This window comes from Capsicum annuum, chromosome 3 (assembly GCF_002878395.1).
Source record: "Capsicum annuum cultivar UCD-10X-F1 chromosome 3, UCD10Xv1.1, whole genome shotgun sequence".
NCBI lineage: Eukaryota > Viridiplantae > Streptophyta > Magnoliopsida > Solanales > Solanaceae > Capsicum > Capsicum annuum.
Genome location: NC_061113.1, coordinates 80057801 through 80079380, shown reverse-complemented (window position 1 = coordinate 80079380; position 21580 = coordinate 80057801). Strand labels below are relative to the sequence as shown.

The 21580-nt window shown below is 34.4% G+C and overlaps 1 non-coding gene across 1 annotated transcript; it reads right to left on the bottom strand.

Annotated features, from left to right (window-relative positions):
- Positions 1-875: 875 nt before the first annotated feature.
- On the bottom strand, positions 876-982 carry LOC124897517. The gene has a single exon (XR_007054229.1). It is a non-coding gene; the product is annotated as a small nucleolar RNA R71 (small nucleolar RNA).
- Positions 983-21580: the final 20598 nt, after the last annotated feature.

The window sequence follows — 21580 nt, the reverse complement described above, 5'->3', positions numbered from 1 at the left end:
TTGGTCTAGTCATTAACTTTTATTTCTTATTTATTAATTTACTTTTTTATTCTCAATTTCAAAACTATCTTGATACTTTACAACACTTAATACTCATTGTCTAAAACTAAAAATTGGTTAAATATCTAGTTGTTCAGTCCTCGTGGGAATGATATCTGATTTTCTAAATCACTATATTACTTGTACAATCATGTGCACTTGCATGTGCATCTGAGTCCCAACAAGTTTTGGTGCTGTTGCCGGGGACTAGTATAATTAGTAAATTGCTAAATTTTTTATTTTTGATATTAAGTTTAAGTGCTAACAACTTGATCTTCATGGCTGAAATTTTGCAAGTTTAGCTGAATCTAGGACTGGCAAGAGATAAAGAGTTGGTAGATCCTTTTGCAGAACCAGAACAGGTCTTTCAACAAAGGCGAAGAATGGTTGTACAAATAAATACATTGGGTGATCCAAATGCCAAAAATGTTTTGCCTTCTGTTATTCCTATTATTCCTGTTCAACCAGCTGCTAGACCTATTTGTGAATTGGAAATCACACTCACGAACCATGTGATGAATAGTATTCGCAAGCCTGAACTAGGTGATCGATTTGAATTAAAGCAAAATATGGTGCAATTGCTGAATTTAGTGGGGCAATTCCATGGCCTTTCACACAAAGATCTATAGCAGCACATACAGACCTTCCTACAAATAAGTGATACTTACATTTCTTAAGGGGTGAGTTCTGATTATGTCAGATTGACACTCTTTCCTTTCTCCCTAATGGGGGAAGCAAAAAGGTGGTTACATGTTGAACCATCACTCTTCATCACTTTATGGGAAGATCTAGCTTGGAAGTTCCTTATTCGATTCTTTCTATTTGGAAAAACTGCATGGTTGAGAAGCGAGAACTTGAGTTTCAGACTGAAAGATGGAGAGAATCTCTACCAAGCTTGGGAGAGATTTAAGGGTAATCTCAAAAATTTCCATCACCATCATCAGTCAAACGATGTTCTTATGCATACTTTCATTGAGGAACTGGAGCTAAATACAACGATTCTCTTAGATTCAGCTGTAGGTAGACAGGCTGTTGAGAAGACATATGAAGAATTGTACACACTATTGAATAGGATTTCACAAGGGAACCCTAATTGGAATACAAATTCGAGGAGTACTCCTAGAAAGGTTGCAGGGGTATTGGAGGTAGACCAATTCACTACATTACAAGCACAGATTGAAGCCATACAAAATCATATGATTACTTAGCTTAATATCATAAAGTTGGGTGTTACACAACCAGCAGCCATAGTTAATGCAATCAAAACACCAAATTCTTTGTGTGAGGTTTGTGGAAGTGGTGAGCATATAGCAGATGGTTGTACGGCTAATCCAGATTCTGTCAACTACATGGGAAATCCAAATCAGCAAGGACATCCAAATTTTTGTAACACATATAATCCCAATTCGAGAAACCATCCCAGTTTCTCATAGGGTGAAAATTAGGCACAAAATGAAAACCAATTCAAGGGATCAGTGTAACCAAATCAATATCCAACTCATAATAATCAGGTAACTACTCAAGCTAGCAATATGGAGGAGTTAATGAAGTAGTTTATGGCTCAAAAAGCATAGCCTATAGTGGAGTTGAAGATTCAACAATTGCTTACTAAAAATCTCGAGTTACAACTGGGTCAAATTGTAGGTGCATGGAATACAAGACCTAAGGGAGCATTACCTAGCGATACAGAGACAAATCCCAAGCAGATAAATTTAGTTACAACAAAGAGTTGGCTTCAAACTAAAGAGACAGCTCAGCAGCAGGTTAGTCCCACAATTAATGATGAGGGTGCTAAAGATAATGCAGAGAAAGAAGTTAAGAAAAAATTGGAAAGTGAATAAATTAATTTGTAGAAGAAGACTCTCCCCTTACCCTTTTCTCAAAGGGAATGGAAATATCAAGAAGAGGCGAGTTACAAGAAGTTCTTAGATCTTTTAAAGTAAGTTCATGTAAATTTGCCTCTTGTTGACATTCTGCAGAGTGTGCCAAAATATGCAAAATAATTAAAGGATATATTTGCAAATAAGAACCAGTTGACTGAATATGCTACAGTTGCACTTACTTGAGAGTGCACGTCTAAGATTGAAAATAATTTGCCAACAAAGCTTAACGATCCAGGTAGTTTAATTTGCAGATTACCATTAGATAGACCATTAGTGCACGGGGATTGTGTGATTTGGGAGCTAGCATAAATCTTATGCGAGCATCATGGTACTGGAAGATGGGCCTTGGGATTCCCAAACCCACTGCTAATATTTTACAGTTGGCGGATCGATCACTTGCTAGGCCGGATTGTATTATTGAAGATGTTTTAGTGCTAGTAGGATCCTTAATCTTTCCTATGGATTTTGTAATTCTTGACTTTGAGGTTGATCCTATGGTTTCATTTATTTTAGGATGACCCTTATTAGCAATAGGACAGTCACTAATTGATGTAGCAGCTAGGAAAATAACAATGCTAGTGCATGATAAAGTACAAGTCTTTGATGTGTACAAGGTGCTAAAACTGCTAGCTATATATGAGGATTTATCATCTATATCAGTTGTTGATCTTGCTTCGGATTGGCAGTTGTTGTTGTCTGATGATCCATTAGAGCGAGCTTTGATGAGTCATGATCTTTATAGAGATATAGAAGCATTGGAATTGGTCCAGGTTATAAATTTGGCAGTGATTAAGACAAAGAAAGTTCCTTTCGAGACATTGAATAGGCCAATTGGACCATCATCCATAGCCTCAGTTGAAAAGCTCTTCAACTAGAACTTAAGATTCCCCTTCCTTATCTATAATATGTTTTTCTTGGTTATCAAGATACTTTTCCAGTTAGTTTGTCTTCAAGATTATTAGATATACAGGTAAAGGAATCTATAGCAGTTCTAAAGAGGAGAAAAAAGGTTATTGGTTGGTAAATATCTGATATTATAGGTATTAATCCAGCATTTTACATCTAAAACATCTACATGGAAGAGGGGTACAGACCGAGAGTGCAACAACAAAGAAGGTTGAATCCTATGATGAAGGAGGTAGTCAGAAAAGAAGTGATCAAGTGGTTAGTAGTGGTATTGTCTACTCAATTTTCGATAGCAAATGGGTGAGTCCAGTGCACTGTGTACCAAAAAAAGGGATGATTGTGGTAACTAATGATGATAATGAGTTGATCTCGACACGCATGGTGACGGGTTGGATGATCTGTATTGACTATCCGATGTTGACTGAAGCGACTCATAAAGATCACTATCCTATTATTTTCATTGACCAAATTCTAGATAAATTAGCGGGACAAGAGTATTATTATTTTCTGGTTGGGTACTTTGGCTACAATCAGATTATTATAGCACTAGATGACCAGGAGAAAACAACTTTCACTTATCCCTACAGCACATACGTCTTCAGACGCATGCCCTTCGGCCTATGCAATACACCTGCTATATCTTAGAGATGTATGATGGTGATATTCTCCACTATGGTTGAAGACTTTGTACAGGTATTAATGGATGATTTTTCTGTCAATGGTAATTCTTTTGAAAAGTACTTACAGAATCTTGGCAAAGTCCTAGCTCGATGCAAAGAGACAACTTGATGCTAAATTGGGAAAAGTGCCACTTTATGGTTAAGGAAGGAATTTTCCTAGGCCATAAAGTGGCATGTAAAGTACTTGAAGTATATAAGGCAAAGGTTGAAGTGATTGAAAAGTTGCCACATCCAGTCATAATCAAAGAAGTGCAAAGCTTTCTGGGTCATGCAAGTTTCTACAGGCGGTGCATTCAAGATTTCTCAAATATTGCAAGCCCCATGCGCAAATTATTGGAGAAATAGGCCAAGTTTGAGTTCGCGGCTGATTGCCAATAATCCTTTAAAATACTAAAAAGAAGTTGACTGAAGCAGCTATTCTGATCACACCAGACTAGGAGTTACCATTTGAGCTGATGTGTGATGCTAGTGTTGTTACTATAGGAGCAGTTTTGGATCAGAGAAGAGAAGGTATTTTGCTTAATCTACTATTCTAAAAAAGTATTGAATGATGCTCAAGTTAATTATATGGTTACAGAGAAAGAGATATTGCTTGTGGTGTACGTATTTAATAAGTTTAAATCTTACTTAGTTGGCACTAAGGTCATTGTTCATACTGACCATGATTCCATTAAGTATCTTATGAACAAAAAGAATGCAAAGCCTTGACTGATTAGGTGGATTCTGCTACTACAAGAATTCGATCTCAAGGTTTGAGACCGGAAAGGAGGTAAAAATCAAGTTCCTGACCACTTGTCAGGGCTGAAAAGTCAAAACCATATTGTTGATGACTCTCTTAGTATTAAGAAAGACTTTCCTGATGAAAAGTTGTTGTCTTTAGATGCAATTGAGTTCCCATGGTATGCTGATATTATCAATTTAATAGCTTGTGAGGCTTACCCTCCTAATGCCACCACACAACAAAGGAAGAAATTGCTTTATGATTCACGTGCCTATATTTGGAACGAACCATATATCTTCAAGCAGGGTCCAAATGGAGTTATTCATTGGTGTATCCCAGAGGCTAAATTTTCAAAGGTTCTTTAAGATTGCCACTCATCTCCTTATGGTAGACATCATAGGGGTGAGAGGACTTCTACAAAAAGGCTATAATCTGGCTTTTTTAGAACTACATTGTTCAGGGAAGCAATTTCTTTCCTGAAGAATTGTGATCAATGTCAAAGGTTGGGCACAATATCTAGGCGTCATGAGATGCCTCTTAACAATATTCTTGAAGTTGAAGTCTTTGATGTTTGGGGGATCAATTTCATGGGCACATTCCCACCTTCAAAAGGTAATTTGTACATTCTTGTGGTGGTCAACTATGCTTTAAATGGGTGGAAGTTGTAGCTTATCCGACTAATGATGCAAGTGTGGTGCTAAAATTTTTGAAAAAGAACATATTTTCCTGATTTGGTACACCGAGATCGATAATTAGTGATGGAGGTACGCACTTTATAACAACTTGGTTTAAGAATCTCCTTGCTAAATACTGTGTTAGATATAAGGTGGCCACTACGTACCATCCCCAAACAGTGGACAAGTTGAGGTGTCAAATTGGGAGATTAAGCAAATATTATAGAAGACTGTGAATGGGCACCGAAAAGATTAGGCTGAGAAATCGAATGACGTACTTTGGGCTTATAGAACAGCTTATAAGACTCTGATTGGGATGTCTCTATATTACTTGGTATATGGTAAAGCTTGCCATTTTCCTGTGGAGCTGGAACATCAAACATATTAGGCCGTGAAAAAGTTGAATCTTGAGATGAAAGAAGCAGGGGAGAAACGATTATTGCAGCTGAATGAGCTTAATGAGTTTAGGCTTCATACCTACGAAAATGCCAATCTATATAAGAAGAGGACCAAATGATGGCATGATAATTGAATTCAAGAGAGAGTGTTTGAACCCAGACAACTTGTTTTGTTGTTCAATTCATGGCTTAAGTTATGCCTGGGTAAATTATGATCTAAATAGTCTGGACGTTTTGAAGTGGTGCTAATGACACCTCCTGGAGCTATGGAGTTGTGGAATAAATAAAAAATAAAGATTTTTTGGGTGAATGGACAGCGTGTAAAGCATTATTGGGCGGATCATTTGGATAAGCACAATGAAACCATCACTTTTGTTTATGAGTAAAACTGAGCTAAGTCATGCCACGATACAAATAAGGCGTTATGTGGGAGGCAACCCACACTTGTAATAGGTATTTTAATTTTTAGATTGTAAATTCAAAAGAAAAGAAAAATACAAAAAGATGAGTCGTACCACGACCAAAACTAAGGCGTTGTGTGGGAGGCAACCCACTTTTTCTTACAATATTTGTTGTCTTTGTTTGAGATATAGGGATTTGTAAAGTGAAAATAAGAAGATTACCACATTAGAGGAGAACAATCAGGTTTGCAATGATGTGTATAAGTTAGGGTCCTCCTCAGGTAACCAAATAGTTAAAAAGTATAGAGAATGGCGTATCGCGGAACCAGGTGGATTGACAATTATTGAATTTCAGTCAAGGTCTGCAATTTTTCCGCATTGCGGAGAGGGGTAATTCAATAATCGTCAAATTGTAATGGCCTGGAGCGATATTAACGCGTTACATTATCTAGAAAATTAACAATTGTCCAATTCTAGAGACTTAACGAAATACAACTGCATTGCAGTGTATGGTAAATTAGTGATTGGAACTTTCCAGGGGCTCGATACGATACCACCGCATCGTGGTGGGGGTAAAAATCGGACATAAAATTTTAAATTACCCTACACCAACCTGCCCCTCTATATATACTCCCTAAACCCCTTCACTTCTACTCTTTAGGGTCGTCTTCTATTCCCTTTACACCAACTAATTCTCTCAAAATTCCCTCAAGATTTGATCCTTCTCTCAACTATTGAGGTAAGTGCTTATAGACTTCCATTTTCCTTTTGCTATACTAAGAATTCTGATACTTCTTGGGAAAGATGTGGTTTTATTATTTTATTCTTGTACATTATAGCATCGAATTCTCTAATTTTCTTGAATTTGTTGTGATTCTTTCATCATAGTCTTCACAATATTATGTTTATTTGATGAATTGGTAAGATGATGATGGAATAGGTAGAGTACGGGTATATTTATGTTGATTTGGAAGATTTTTACTGCTCTGGTCAATTAATTGTTGAGAGGTTTGTGGTCGTAGGGTGTTATCACTAGATGTTTGAAGCAATAAGGTTTATAAATTAGGGGTATTTCTACTTTTGGTTCTTAGGATGAAATCTTTTTAATTATACTTTATATTTTGGTTGTGTATATAAACTGTCTAATTTGCTAATCATGGGGTAAATTTCACTACTTTATTAAGGAATTTTCACTGATTTAAGATTATGTGATGTGTATCAATGTGTAAAAAGGGGGGCTAGTTCTTGTGTTTTTAATTTGCTTCTGATTTCTCTTACATTGGAGCAACTTAACATTAGGAATGTTGGCATTGTTCATTGATTCAATTTAATTTTATATGAATACCCTTATACGTATAATACTTCATCGAATCAGTAATATTGACTATTGACTTAAGTGTATAGGCGTTAATTCCACTATTTGTCCCATCCTTGCTTAGACTTAAGTAGAACTAGACTTCATGTTTTGGCTCCAACTGATTTGATTACCCTGTAGTGGGTACAAATATGGTATTATAGGGTAATGGCTTCAGAGTTGGAGGTACCACAACACTAAGCAGGGTGCTTTACATTTAAATGAAATAGCAGGAGAAAAGTGTACATGTATCATCTTGGTTTGCTTTGGCTTATCTGATAGTTGTCACTAAGAGAAATATGACATATTTACATGTGCTAATGGTATTATTAAGGGGAATTCTGAGTACACTATATTGTGATGCATGTGGCATAGCTAACAACTAAGTATGGGGTGGTCATTTACCCCTGTTTCCCACTCAATTGAAGTTAGGCCACTCTATTTTACTTACTTTATTATTTGTTGCATCTGTTGTCTGATATAGGTACTATGGAGCCCCAACCAATCAATGGAAATAAAAAGATCGGTACTTTTGCACCAGCAAGAAAAAGAAGCAGGTCAAGTGAAAGTTAAATCAGTAGGGTACCTCGAGCTCCACTACTTCAGATGGGCAGGTCCGAAAATTTGGATTCAAAGCTGTTAACAAAGCTAGGAATCAGTTGTATTCCAAGCATATAGATTCCATGTATATTCCTGAGGTGTTTATTGATTGTGCAAGTTTACTGAGGGAATACCTATCTATGGTACGAAGGACTGAGGCAATAACTATGAATTCCATTTTCCATTATCCTACTGAGTATAATCTGCACTTAGTTCATGAGTTTTATGCCAACTGGGACCCAACTGACCTTGATCATGAGTTGAAGATTTGCAGAAAGGTAATTTATTTCAGTGTTGTTGAAATTAATGAGTTTTTGGGTATACCAGATGCAAACCCAACCTTTTTGAGGTAGTTTATTAGTACTCCCCCATATGTTCACATCAGTCATCTGTCGTGTGAGGTACGTTCTTTAGTTTTTTGGACTAGGTATCATGTCACTGGCCTACATTTTTTTTACTTATGCTCTAATGAACAAGGAGGCTAGGATATAGGTTCGTATTGTCTAATCTTGTTTGATTCAAGGCAAGCATATGATGGAGGTCACTAGGGACCGAGTATGTTTGATTTATGTGCTAATGTGTGATGATGTTGATGTTAATATGGGGCATGTAATTTTTTTTGGTATGAAGAAGGCGCGCACCCAAGCTGGGTGCAGTTTTGGTTTTGAAGGATTGGTGACCCAATTTTTGCAAAGGCACAGGGTAGAGAAAGAGGAGTTAGACTATAAGCATGATGTTTTGACTTGCCTTGTGGATATCACTACAGCTAGGAGCACATCTGGGGCAAGTGACCTAATTTTTACTATGGTTGAGCGCCAAACCCGAGTTGATGAGATTTCAGCTAGAATGTATGGTCTTCAAATATTGTAGTTGAATATTAGGGGAAGACCTACCATACTTGAGGAGCTTTGAGATGTTGAGTTAGATTACCCCCTTGGACATTATTCTAATACCTTGTTGTGAATTAGTCCAAACTTTGTGAAGCCTATTGATGATAACATTCCTACTGATGAGGAGTGGAGGCACAGGGATTCAGATATAGAGACGGATGAGGAGGACAAGTCTGATGATAAAGATAATGATGATGGTGATGAAGTGGGTGGGACTACCGATGACATGATTGCTATAGTTCTATTTTAGTGATTACGGAGTATGTTGCCTCCCCACCATATGCTTATTTGAAATCACTGGGATAGTGCTTTATTTAAGTATAGGGTGGTGGGTTCGTATTTACCTACTTCATCTTCTTTCTTTTTATTTTGGCTGAACAATTTTAATTTTCTGTTTTGTTGATTTTTGGAAGTTCTAGCTATTCCAAATACTAGTCTGTAATAGTTAGTAACTTTATGGATTGCAATTTGCCCTCTTTGGTATTTATCGCATGCTTTTAATTCAAAGTATTTGTTTTTATTATCATTTTTGCCCTCATTGGCAAAATTTCAGTTTCAAGTATTTATTTTTTCCACCTTTGGTAATTAGGAATAAAAAGTCATAGTTAGTTACCATCCTTGATGATAGATAGATGGCGACCATTTTAAGGGGCGTGGTCGTAAGAAGTATATAATAAATGAGAACCTAATCACTCTCTTAGATGAGTGTGTGGAGTGGGCCATCTTTGTAGTAATTTAAAACATAAAAGTGTCTTGATTTTAAGAGGGTATTTAAGTACAAATGGTTTAATCTTGATTGGTGAGATCTGATATGTTCGCTTAATTTTGAATTCAATGAAGTACAAGATCAGGAACCTTAAGGACTCGATTTGATTCAGTGTATACACTGTGAGTGTGAAGATTTTCTTATATTCTGCATGCATAGGAATGTCTAAAACTTGCCCGGTGTATTTATAAAGAAAAATAAAAGGTGTTGGGTATAGGAAGTGATGTAGTCGTTTCTTTGATAGCCATGCTTCAGCCTAAAGATAACTTCCCATCTGCATTGTCCTAGTCAACCCCGTTGAGCCTTTAGCCTATTCTTTGATAGCCATATATGTAGCCCTATTCTTTATTTGATAAATCTTAATTTGATCCAAATAAGCTCCTACGCATTTTAGTACAAAATAAAAAGGAGTTAGGAGTTTGAAAAATAAGAAAGAAAAGGTGAAATTGAAGCCCTTAAGTAGTGGTTATTGATTTTGAAAATTTGTGGTGTGGTTGGGAGTTAGTAAAGAAGGAATTATGCTTTAAAAAAGATTCTGATTTAAGCCAGAAATGTTACATTGAACCTGTTTCGGCCCTAGTCCATTTTGAATAATATGCACCTTAACAAAGGCAAGTTTGTAAAGTTAAGGGTGGCTATAATAGGGATGCGTAGCATAAAATTGGTGTAAAAAAAAGGTAAGTATTTATGAGGAAAAGTTTAATACTCCCACCATGTTTTGAGTGAATAAGCTAAATGAAAAAGAGGGTGAAAAATAAAAGAATTAGGATATAATAGTGATGTATTTGACAGTTGTTGTATTAAAGCGCTTAGGTACGATAGTCACTATTTCACAAATAGAACCTACCTATCCCCTAGCCTTCATTATAACCCATAAAGACCTAGTTGATCCTCCTTCCCAACACTCAACTATTAGTGGAGTAGTACATTAAGGGCAAGCTTATGGTTCATTAACTAACATGTATGAATTCTTCGTGAGTTAAGTATGGGGAATCTTTCTTTGAGAGAGGATGCATGCAGATGAAAGTCGAGGTACTTGTTGTATTTCCATATTGAGTACTTAAATTGAGTTTGCTGATATTTTGGAAATTCATTATTGAGATAGAAAATTTTGAAATAACTTTCCCTATGTACTAAAAGTGTTATGACATATTTGTGCGAGAATAAAATATTGCAAAGTGTAAGTGTCCACTTCAAAATTACTTTAAGATTGTGGTGTAAAGGGGAAGTGATTGTGCTTTTGAATTAAATTGTTCGAGGACGAACAAGGTTTTAAGTATGGGGTGGTGATCTTGAGCATATTTATATGTTCAAAGCACCAATATGCACCCAGATTTGGACTTGTTTCGAGAACTTTTATATAAAGTCTTGATTATATTTAATCTTTAATCCCGTTTCATGCCTAATGGATATGATTTGTACTTTTAGGCTAAAATCATGAAGAATTCGACGTAATTGGATACAGTAATGATATGGAATGATTGAAGGAATATAAGGTATTGAAATATAGATCAAATAGGCAAGCTAGAAATCAGAAATTCCCATTTGCAGAGTCTTCGTATTGCGCAGACCAACAATATAGCGTTGGTCGAATTCCACTGGAGGAGCAAAATTATGGTGTGATGCGGAGAAGCTAAAATTCCCATTTGGCAAAATCCAGTGTTGGTTCACGATTATGGCGCATTGTAGAGAAGAAGGAAGTCACAGTTGTCACTTTCTAGTGTAGGTTCACGATTTCAACATGTCGCGGTGCAATCCCAATTGTCAATTTGTGTGACTTGGAAGTTTAGTGCATTGCAGAGGAAGGATATTTCACAATAGTCTAAATCCAGTAGCTCACCGCGATAGTGGCGCATCGCATTAAGTGTGTATTACATATTTTCACTGAATAATTAAATTCTACGATTGCCCAGATTTTGATTGAAAATGACATTAGATGGCATGGCAGGATGCACCTTCTGGCAAAATCAGAAAGATTTTTAGTATTTTGTCCCAGCTATAAAAGGAAAAATCTAGGATAATTTGGGGGGACTTTTGGCAAGAACAGAAGCGACGGAAAAGATAAAAGTTCTCTCTTTTAGGGTTCTTAGACATTCTTTTCAACTTCTTTACTTCAAGATTTATTCTTGGTATGATTAATATCTTTTTTTGATGTTTAATTTAAACATGAGTGGCTAAATACCCTTGTTCTGGGGTTGAGGCCAAGAACATGATTGCTCTTTGATATTCTTTATAGTAGTTTCTTTTTGGATTATAATCTTGGTTGTTTTTAATTTCTTGAGCCTACTATTTTAAGCTTGGCCGCCATTAGAATAAATTTATATTTCTATGTGAATCCGGGAGGACAATCATAGATTGGAACAAGGAAATTAAGGAGTAAGGTTCTTACCCTTTTATAAAATAAGGGGTTTGAATTAGCATCTAGGATAGGGATATACCTAGACTCCTTGTTTGGTTCAATTGCAAGAATATTACTTATGTATCTAGAAGAATTTTTGTATCTCTGTGGGAGTTTTAATTATAATATTCAATAGGTAGAAAATTTGAGGTTGGGATACAAAAATCTTAGCTTAAACCTTGCAAACCAACAACCCGATAACCAATTAGATTGCTATAAGAATAGAGAGTTGTATTATTGTTCGAAACTCCTCAACCCTAGAATTCTTATCATTATTGTTTAAAATGTTGCATGCTTTACTCTAGTCATTAACTTTTATTTTTTATTAATTAATTTACATTTTTATTTTCAATTTCAAAACCTTCTTGAAACTTTACTTAACTTAATGCTCATTGTCTAAAACTAGAAATTTGTTAAATTTCTAGTTGTTCAGTCCTCGTGGGAACGATATCTGATTGTCTAAATCACTATATTACTTGTATGATCATGTGTACTTGTGTGTGTGTCTAAGTCACAACAAAAAAATGAAGAAGCTCACACTAGCTAGATGGACAAATAAGAATTTAATAACACCTCTGTCCTAAAAACTAAAACTCAAATGGGTTTCCAAGTTTAATAAATGATTGTAAGTATAGGAGGGAGAAAGGGTGTGCAATTAGAAAAAAATCTTTTTCTATGTAATTGCTTAAGGCTATGAATGGATGGTTTGATTGTATTCTCTCTCCTAAGACACTTCAAGGTGAAGGTGTCTTATGTGATTGGCACTACTATCCCAAGAATGAGCTCAAATATGTGAAAGAATATGGCAAGTTCAAAGCAACGCAGAAAAAAACCTGGACATCTAAAGATTGTCAAGTCTAGGACTTGGGCCTCAAACCTATTTCTTGAACAAGATGCGGTATCATGTGGTGTAATGAATCTATTAAGCTGAAGCTGAGATTGATCAAATAACCTGTCTTACTGGATGAATTAGCTTCCCTTCTAAAATTTGGCTATATTCAGGAAGTAGGTATCCTTAGTAAATTAGGTGCATGTTGGTCTAACTCAGTACCATACCCTTGCAGGTATACACCCATGGGAGCAACTTTGGAGGTGGATAAATATGACAAGAAAAAATTTGAAGATTCACTCAAACTAAAGAAGGACTTGGTCCCATCTCTCAAGTTAGTATCATGTATGTGCAAATTTTTCTATTCTATCAAGAAAAAGGTGCATCCTTCCCATCCTTGTATGAAAAGAAGGTTTTCCTATTCTAAAATGAAAGGAGAGTCTCATATCTTGTTCCCTCAGAAAACCTTCCCTCTGTTCATTATTCCCTAAATCTTGTTGCACCCACTCCTTGTCGTATCAAAAAGGTAAAATCTAAAATTCCAAATAGCCTTTCTAAGAAACAAACCTTCTTGATTGCTGCAACTTTCCCAATCTCTTTTCCTTCAAAGGATTGTAAGCTTTGCATTGTGAAAAATACCTTTCCAAACCTTCCTGAAAAACATCCTTCTTCTCATACTCTTTCAAAGCTTAACTTCTTTATCACTCAACTTGTTAATGGTCAATCTTTCCATAATCTTCAAAAATATTTAGATACTATTATTGTAGATGAAACCTGGGTTGCTGAAAATCTCATCTTGTTGTCAAAAATCTTGGTAAAGAGCATAGCTGATCACAAGAAAACCAATGTGTTAGTAAAATACTAAGAAATTTTGAAAAATAGACTAGAAGTTTTACTGAGAAGTAGCTGACTCTTGAGGGGCCTGGTCCCAAGAAAAAAATATCTAAAAGAAGATCTATGATCACTCACACTAGAAGGAAGAATGGAGAGAAAAGTGAGATTGTATACATGGAAGTTAGAAATAGTTCTTGAAGAATCAAAAGGTGCTAACTAGAAGGATTTCTTATTCAAATGTGCTAACAGAACCTGCTATGATGGAATTAGTGGACCTGGTTAAACATCAAGGTTAGTTGTATCACATATAAGGACCTATTTCCACTATTTTTATGAGATTGTAAGGGAATTCTATCTCACTTTGGAATTCTCAGGAGATGGGATGAGTCCACCTACACTGATCCAAGAAAATGAAATAAAGCTGAATGAGGAAACACTGGAAGGATTTTAGAAGTTCCAATATATGGGGTGAGAATTATCTTCAAACAGTTGTCTTTAATAAATTCTTAGCAAATGCATCCAAAATCAAAGGAAAATATGTTGTTGCAATGAACGGGAAATCAGTCAAGACTGAGTTTCAATTTGTCTTTGACTTTGTGAACAAGGTGATTCTGCATAGGTCACAAAATAAAAGTACTGCCTTATCTACTGATTTGCATGTAATAGAATGCCTTAGTAGATTTGAATTTATTAATGTACCTATCGATAGAACACATTCAAAAAGTGGTTCTTGGTAAGAATGAAAAGCATGGCATGCCTTATGGATATTAGTTGAATAAGGTATTTGACAAATTTTATATTTCCTATGAGAATAAAACCTAAGGGGTTGTGCTTCAAATTCTTTTCATGATGACATTAGTCAAAACTTAATGTGTAAAATTAGGTAGCATTTATCAAAGAGATCTCAACAAGGAAATAAAGGAACTAAAGGGCAATTTAACTTTCATAGATGAAGAAATCAACAAGCTTCAGGAAATAATTCAACATCTCTCCAAAGGAAGCCCATGTGACAATGAAATGCTTAGAATTGAGAGTGTTGCACTGAAGAAGAGGGTGTCAATATTAACTGCTGAGGTCCTTAGGTTAAATACATATATAAGGCATCTCAAAAATAACTTGAATCTACTCCTTCAAAATCTTTTCCCAGTCCTTCACTTGTTAATCCATCTTGCTTTCTGTGGCTTTTTGCCTAAGAACATTTAATTTATAAATTACAATGATTCTTATCCTACTTATGAATGAATCTTTTCTTAGAGTGTTGTATTTGTTCTCTTTAAATTGAAAAGTCATTCTTCATATTAGTGTTGCCCCAGTGGCCATGAGTTAATTAGCCTGCATTTATTTTATTCTTAGTTTACTATTAATCTTTTTCAATGATGTCAAAAGGGGGAGTACTAAGTTCATGTAGTAGGTACCAGGTATCAGGTGGAAATGAAGATGCTTATGATAAATTAAGTTGCAGATTTAAATAGCATGCTGGTAGGGAAAAGTAAGTGAGTTGTTGAGTACTGAATATATAACTTAAGGAATTCATGTTGACAAGGGGAAGTATGCAAATGCACATGATGGAGGAAGCAAGATGATAGAGGGAACATTCATCTTCAGATGGTAATCACACTGATTAAATATGATGAATGTGCATTGACGCTCAAATTGTAAGTTTTGGTTTATGATCAATAAAAAAGGGGAAATTTCTATATGTAGTTTTGATGATAAGCAGCCAAACAAAAAGGGACCAGGTCTCTTGATGTGCAAAGTTTAGTACAGCTAGCATACGGTATCTGCATAGTTTTGTCCGCTTATGTAACAAACTTGCAAGTTTTATTTTGTACTGACTTGGATAGTTGGTCTAATAATCTTTCAGCGCTAATCAACACACATCTATAAAAGGGAAGAGATGCCTCTTCATCAAATAGTTTTTTCCAATTCTATGGAGTGAAAAGAGAGGTAGCAAAACCCTATTTCAACACTGCTCAAATACTTAGTTGTTTATTTAAGCTTAAATAGAAATTGTTCTTGAGTCAGCTTTGATTTTAACTGAACTACTCATACTATAATAGTTGTGTTTTCTCATTGAGAGAGTTACTTAGGTAGAGTTAACTAAGTTTGAAACTGATTAGAGCTAATCAGTAGTGAGGGTCCTTAGTAAAGTTACCAAGATAAACTTGTAGTAGAGTTACTATTAGTGAAAAGAACCTAGAGTTATGTTCTAGGAAGGTTGTAATCAAGAGTTTTCTTATAGTAGAGTTGGTGGTGCTTGTGAGGGAAAACCATGATTTTTTCCTTCCTTGGGTTTCCACATGAAACTCCTTATGCATTTACTTTTTCTACATAGTTGTTAGTTTTTTGGAACACTATTGGTTTATTTTCTGTGATTGATCTTGAGTGACCTGGTCCCTTACTATGTGGTGCAGACACCCAAGGGTTTCAACAATGCACCAAGTCATTTTATCCTTTTTCTGATTTTAGAGCTTTCATATAGCTTTCCTAAATCATTTATGACTTATTAGGACTGACAGTTTAGTTCATGGGTAGTTCATTTGCCCATTATACTAGTTTTTAAATTTTGGATAGTTTGAAATTGAGAAAATGGTGTCAAGCTAAAACGTTAGGTAAACGACTTTGGATAAAAATTTTAATAGCTCCAGAAGGTAGATTTTAGGATAAAGGGACCTTTGGTTTAGTTCCTGAGGCTTTGAGGCTTATTACAGGATATTGGTTGGAATTTGTTAAGAAATAAAATATTTTGTGGTGGACATACTTTTTGCCAAAATGACCTTTTTAGAAATTTCAATGGTTTTGTTTAGTCTGGAATGCTAAATTTGGTAGGGCATCTTAGTTCATTTGAGTGTACTAGGTTTCGTACCAATCCTACGCACTTGGTCAGAATGAATTTGGACCTAAAAAATTAATAGTACAACAACACTTGTGTAGACCAAAAATATTCTTTACATTTGCGAGGGTCAAGGATTTTTTACCTTTATGTTTGTAGGCTAGTCGTCATGTTCACAAAGTGGAAGTTGTCTTGTCCAGTCCAAGCTTTTTCTATGCATTTACACTGGATCAGTCCTATTCGTGAAGGCCTAGCCGAATATATCATCCTAGTCTCGACAAAGGTCTCACATTCTTAAAGAAAGGTCCCCTAGTAGTACAAATATTGCTCCCTTAGTTTTTCATTATTTATTTTCTAATTGTAATCACCATAGGTGAACTTGGAACTCTACTTCTTGGGTGGGAATTATAAATTGAAGTTGGGATTAAGAAGAGGACGTTAAGGTGGTAATTTTCCATTACTTTCTTTGTAGTTTTTGTCCATTTCTCTAATTAATTTGAACCTTTTCTATGTTAAGCTTGACATTGGGGATACTTTAGGGCACAATTCATAAGATATTGGTGCTTAAATTTTTAGCACTAGACGTTATTGCAATTTTAATTTTTGAATTCCATAAGGAAGCCCGATAGGTATTTTCTTAGCCCAATTTCTGAACCAAAGAATAAATTTGCAATATAGATATTATTGTTCTTGTCTTGGCACCTAAACTATTTTTTGGATAGCGTGGCATCTTTCAAAGGCTTCTTACAAGGGAAAAGCTCAAATATAAACGAGTCTGAGTGCTTTCAGCAGCATCTAAGTAGGTTGATCTTACCTTTATTTAGACTTAGCTATATTATGGTATTGGTATGTTATTACACAAATTTTTGGTGTGTTATTATGGTTTAGACAGACATTTATTTAATTCCTGATTATTATAGTTGATTAGGGAACTTTAGGATAGATTTTAATCTTTAAATCCCTTTAGTAGTTGTTTCTCTTTCAAGACCTGAGTTACCTTACGTAGGCCTTGGGTTCAGATTTAGAAACCTTAGCCTAGGTTTGGGTAGATGCTTGCCTTAGATTAGGTTTTAAAATTCGTAGTTGGCTTGATTACTCCTTTCTAATATAGAGTAATATAGGATATTTTTTGATATATTGCAAATAGATATAAAACACGTGGGTGGTCCAGTTATCAAAACTAGATTGTTTGCTATCTTTTTTGTGGTTTTTTACTTGGTATCCCAGTATTTTAGCCCTTTGGGCCTTAACCGTTATTTTTAACTTAATAAATAGGATTTCGTCAATATTTAAGGAATTTGGTCTTCTAAAATGGGAAAAGGAATATTTACACTTGGTTTGAGTATAAGCTCTAGATTGCTTCCTCATATTGATTATTTAGTTTCGGTTCAAGTACGACACCTATTTTATTGAGTATTATTTATTAGTCTCGGTTTGAGTCTGGCATTTTTATTATTGATCTCTAGTTGGAATCTACTTTAAGACTGATATGCTTGTGGTTTTGAATAGAGGAGGAATATGTATTATCATCATGGAAAATTTTTGGTCATTTTCACATTCCTTACAATTGTACTTCGCTTTATATTAGTATTATTCCTTGTCTGCACCCACTGGCTTATGGAAGTTCATTGGGTTTTGCTATATGGTTTGTATTTTTCTCACTAATGAGGATCTATTTAGGTTATAGCTAGGCTTTACTTCATCTCTTGAATTATATATGAATATTCTCATATTTACTTAGCATAGCCTATCATTTTCATTTTGACTCTACCTTTTATTTCCTCTTCATAGAAATTCACACTTAATTATTTTACTTTATTTCCTCTTCGTGGAAATACACACTTAATTATATTTTACTTTAATTGAGCTTAATTGCCTATGCTTCCTACTGAGTACCCCATATTTTGGTACTTATAGTATACTTTTGCCTCTTTTCTCCTAATGTAGATCCTAGTATATGTTATTATCATTGATGTTGACCTTAAGCAGAGTTGGTCATTAAAGATTAGGGTGAGCTTTTAGCGTCCAAAGCTGATCCTTCTGCTTCTACTCTAGTACTAGTCTTATTTTGTATCTTTGGAGACTACTTTGTATATCCTTTTCCTCTTGTCTAGTACTCCTTATTTATAGTGGCTCGTGCACTAGTCTTACAGGGCCTTGGGGGATTCATTTGTTGTATTTTGTCCCATTCTCCCTTTTTTATGCCATACTTGTATATTTCTCCCTTGTAGGCGTTAAAATATAGTTTTACCCCAGTTTCTCTCTCTTTTATACTAGTTAGCCCGTTACTCATCATTTTGGGCTATGACTTTGGCATACCTACTTGAAGGTTAAATTTTATGCCGTCATGATCTGAGTTTTTGGTTCATAACAGAATCATTTGTTACAACTCGATGGGTTGGAGGAATTTATACTTGAAGTATATCAAAATTTTAAATTGTACAAATAAAAAACAAAACGATGGCATTATAATCTCATCTGCCATTAGAAATTTAAAATTGAAGAGCATATTCTATTGTATAGTAGCCGATTGAGACTCTTTCCAGGAAAATTCAAGTCGCATTGGATAGGACTATACGTCGTAGCAGAAGTAACACCATATGGTTCCATCAAAGTACACATATAGAGGACAAAGAAAAATTCAAAGTAAATGGTTATCATTTAAAGACTTATGTCTCTAGAATATTTGACAGACAGGCTTCGACAATTCTTTTTACCTAAAAAGGAATTCTAATAAGTCTAGCTGATGATGTTAAACTCAAAATTATATATTTTCCTCTTTTACTCCAATCTCTTTAGAAATTGGTAGTAATATAAACTATTTTTGTCTTTGGTAATGTTATATATATGTTAATATTTAAAAAAAAAAGGTAAAGGATTAAATATCTAAAGTTTCCTTCTCTTTTTTTTACCTCTATAAGTCAATTTAAGAAACTATAGTAATACATATCTATGTGGAGGCCTAATAATTTTTCTTTACAAATAAAATTATGCCCTACTTTCACGTAGTGATGATAAGATTTAACAAATAATAAAATTTAAAGTTATATATATACACACTAGATGGGAAAGCCCGTGCCAGCACATGCCCAATAGTAGTGGCCTAACTATGATTTGTGAGCGTCAGTTTTGTATATCACAGTCAGAATTAAATCAAAGATTTTTGTTTAAATCTAATTGACATAAAAGTTGGGAGTGTGTTTGAGTAATTTGTTGTTGATCTTTTATCTCCGTGGTCACTGTTTAGATTTCTTAATATGTAGGTGTTTCTTTTACTTTGTAAACTCAAACTAGATATCACATATTATTGTGTTCACGATCGATCATGTCAAGTCATATGGAAATGTAGGATTATAGTCGTCACCTCGTAAGTTGGATTTATATCCTTATTAACCTCGCTATAAACTTTGTTTGCAAACCAACATAGAGATTGAGGTTTTGCCAACATAACCTGAAATAATTTGAAAATAGTTGATTATTCGATAATGTAAAAGGATATGTTATCATTATCATATGATACAATTCTCTATGATAATCTTAAGCAATTTTAGAAGTTTTACTTGCCAGTAAAGAATTCTATGTGTGGTGGCTCCAATTGGATTATTTGCACTTATAGCACATAGGTAGTTCAAATATCTAAATCGTTTTAACTACCAGAAGATAATTATATCACAAAAGTTGTAAGATTTGTAGTTCTCTTTATAGGTACATAGAATCCTAGAAGTACACTTCAACGGATTTAACAAACACAACCTTATTTAACTTTCTTATCAGGTTCAAAATAATTTAACTTCATATCAATTGATATTGTCTCCATTTTTCATAAGAGTTCGGTTAAACAAAAACAACATACCTAATACAATCTGTCATAAGTGTGATCTGGGGAGGATATGTTAAATTCATTTGGATTTTGTATAGGATAAGAGATAGTATATGACAAAATTTAAGGCTCATAACAATAATGCATGTTGTAACAAAGACAAAATTACACACAGATAATTGTAAAACTTCAACATCAACAATGATTTTATCAAATGTCTTTATGTGTTTTCCAGACTCTTTGTCATCCACCATAGACTTCTCGAGCTTATCTTTAGCCTACTCATTACAATTTCATAGAAAAATAAGTAACATCAGGTGAATTGTTTTAATTTAATTGTGAAGCAAAGAAGAGAGCTTTCAGCATCATCAGAGGATTAGATAATATCAACTACCTAAGATTAAGTCAATAGTTTCATTAGGATCTTTAAGAAAATATTAGAGATTTGTTAATCCATTTGTGCAAGGTTAAGTATGAGATGCATAATCGTAATTCTCATTAAATTGTTTCACGAACTAAGTAAATTCCATCTGAAAAAATGTAAGAAGCACTATTAGACTCTTAGATACATAATCAAAATGAAGTAATGATTCTAACCGCATTTATTGAAAGTCTTTTGTTACTCATCAGGTATTTTCTTGGAATGGTCACCTTTATTTAAGAAGAGATGCATTTACTAACTCTACAAACCCAATTTTATGGGAATACGTTGTGTATGTTATTGTTGTATGCATTTACTAACTCTAATACAGAACGGAAGAATGAATGCTCCTAAAAGTACCATCTTTCCACAAATAAAGAGATGAAAGTAAGTAATTTTGCATCATACATTGACCGTAGGGAATATATTTAAGATGGTATAACAAAGAAATATAGAAAAGGTTGCATTCCATTATTTTTCTAGAGAAAATCTAACTGGAAGAAGTTACATATGATAATTTAACATACTATCAAGATAAGATCAATGACTTAACTTCTTATTTCTTTGGCCTTTTTAGTATTTTATCCTTCTACTTTTAAAGTCGTTCATTTAACATACCTATAACTTTTCACTTTCTAATGATATACACATAACTGGTAAAAGTATTATTATATAATTAGGATGTTGTATATAGATTCTAATCATGAAAACATCATCTTGCAAGATAAGATAAAAAATTTCACTCTCCTTTCTTTTACTTCTTTACTATTTTTTCCTTCGACTTTAAAAGTCATTCATTTAATATACATACTACTTTCTAATTATGGGTGTGAATGAGGGAAAGTCTTGATGCAACTGATAAAATTGTTGTTATGTAATTAGGAGGTAGTAGACTCAACCCTCAATTATATTTATTCTCATAAACTAATAGAGAAAATATGTTAACAATATTGATTCACTTAGTTGTTAGTAAAGATGACTAAGTAGAAATTTAAGAGGGGCGTGAATTGAAATTTTCTTTTGTGAGTCAACTACTGACTCCTCATAGTCAACTCTCCTGCAGATAAGAACACTTCACAAATAGATTAAATTAAGAACAATTAATTAAGTAACTAACAAAATGTAAAGTAATA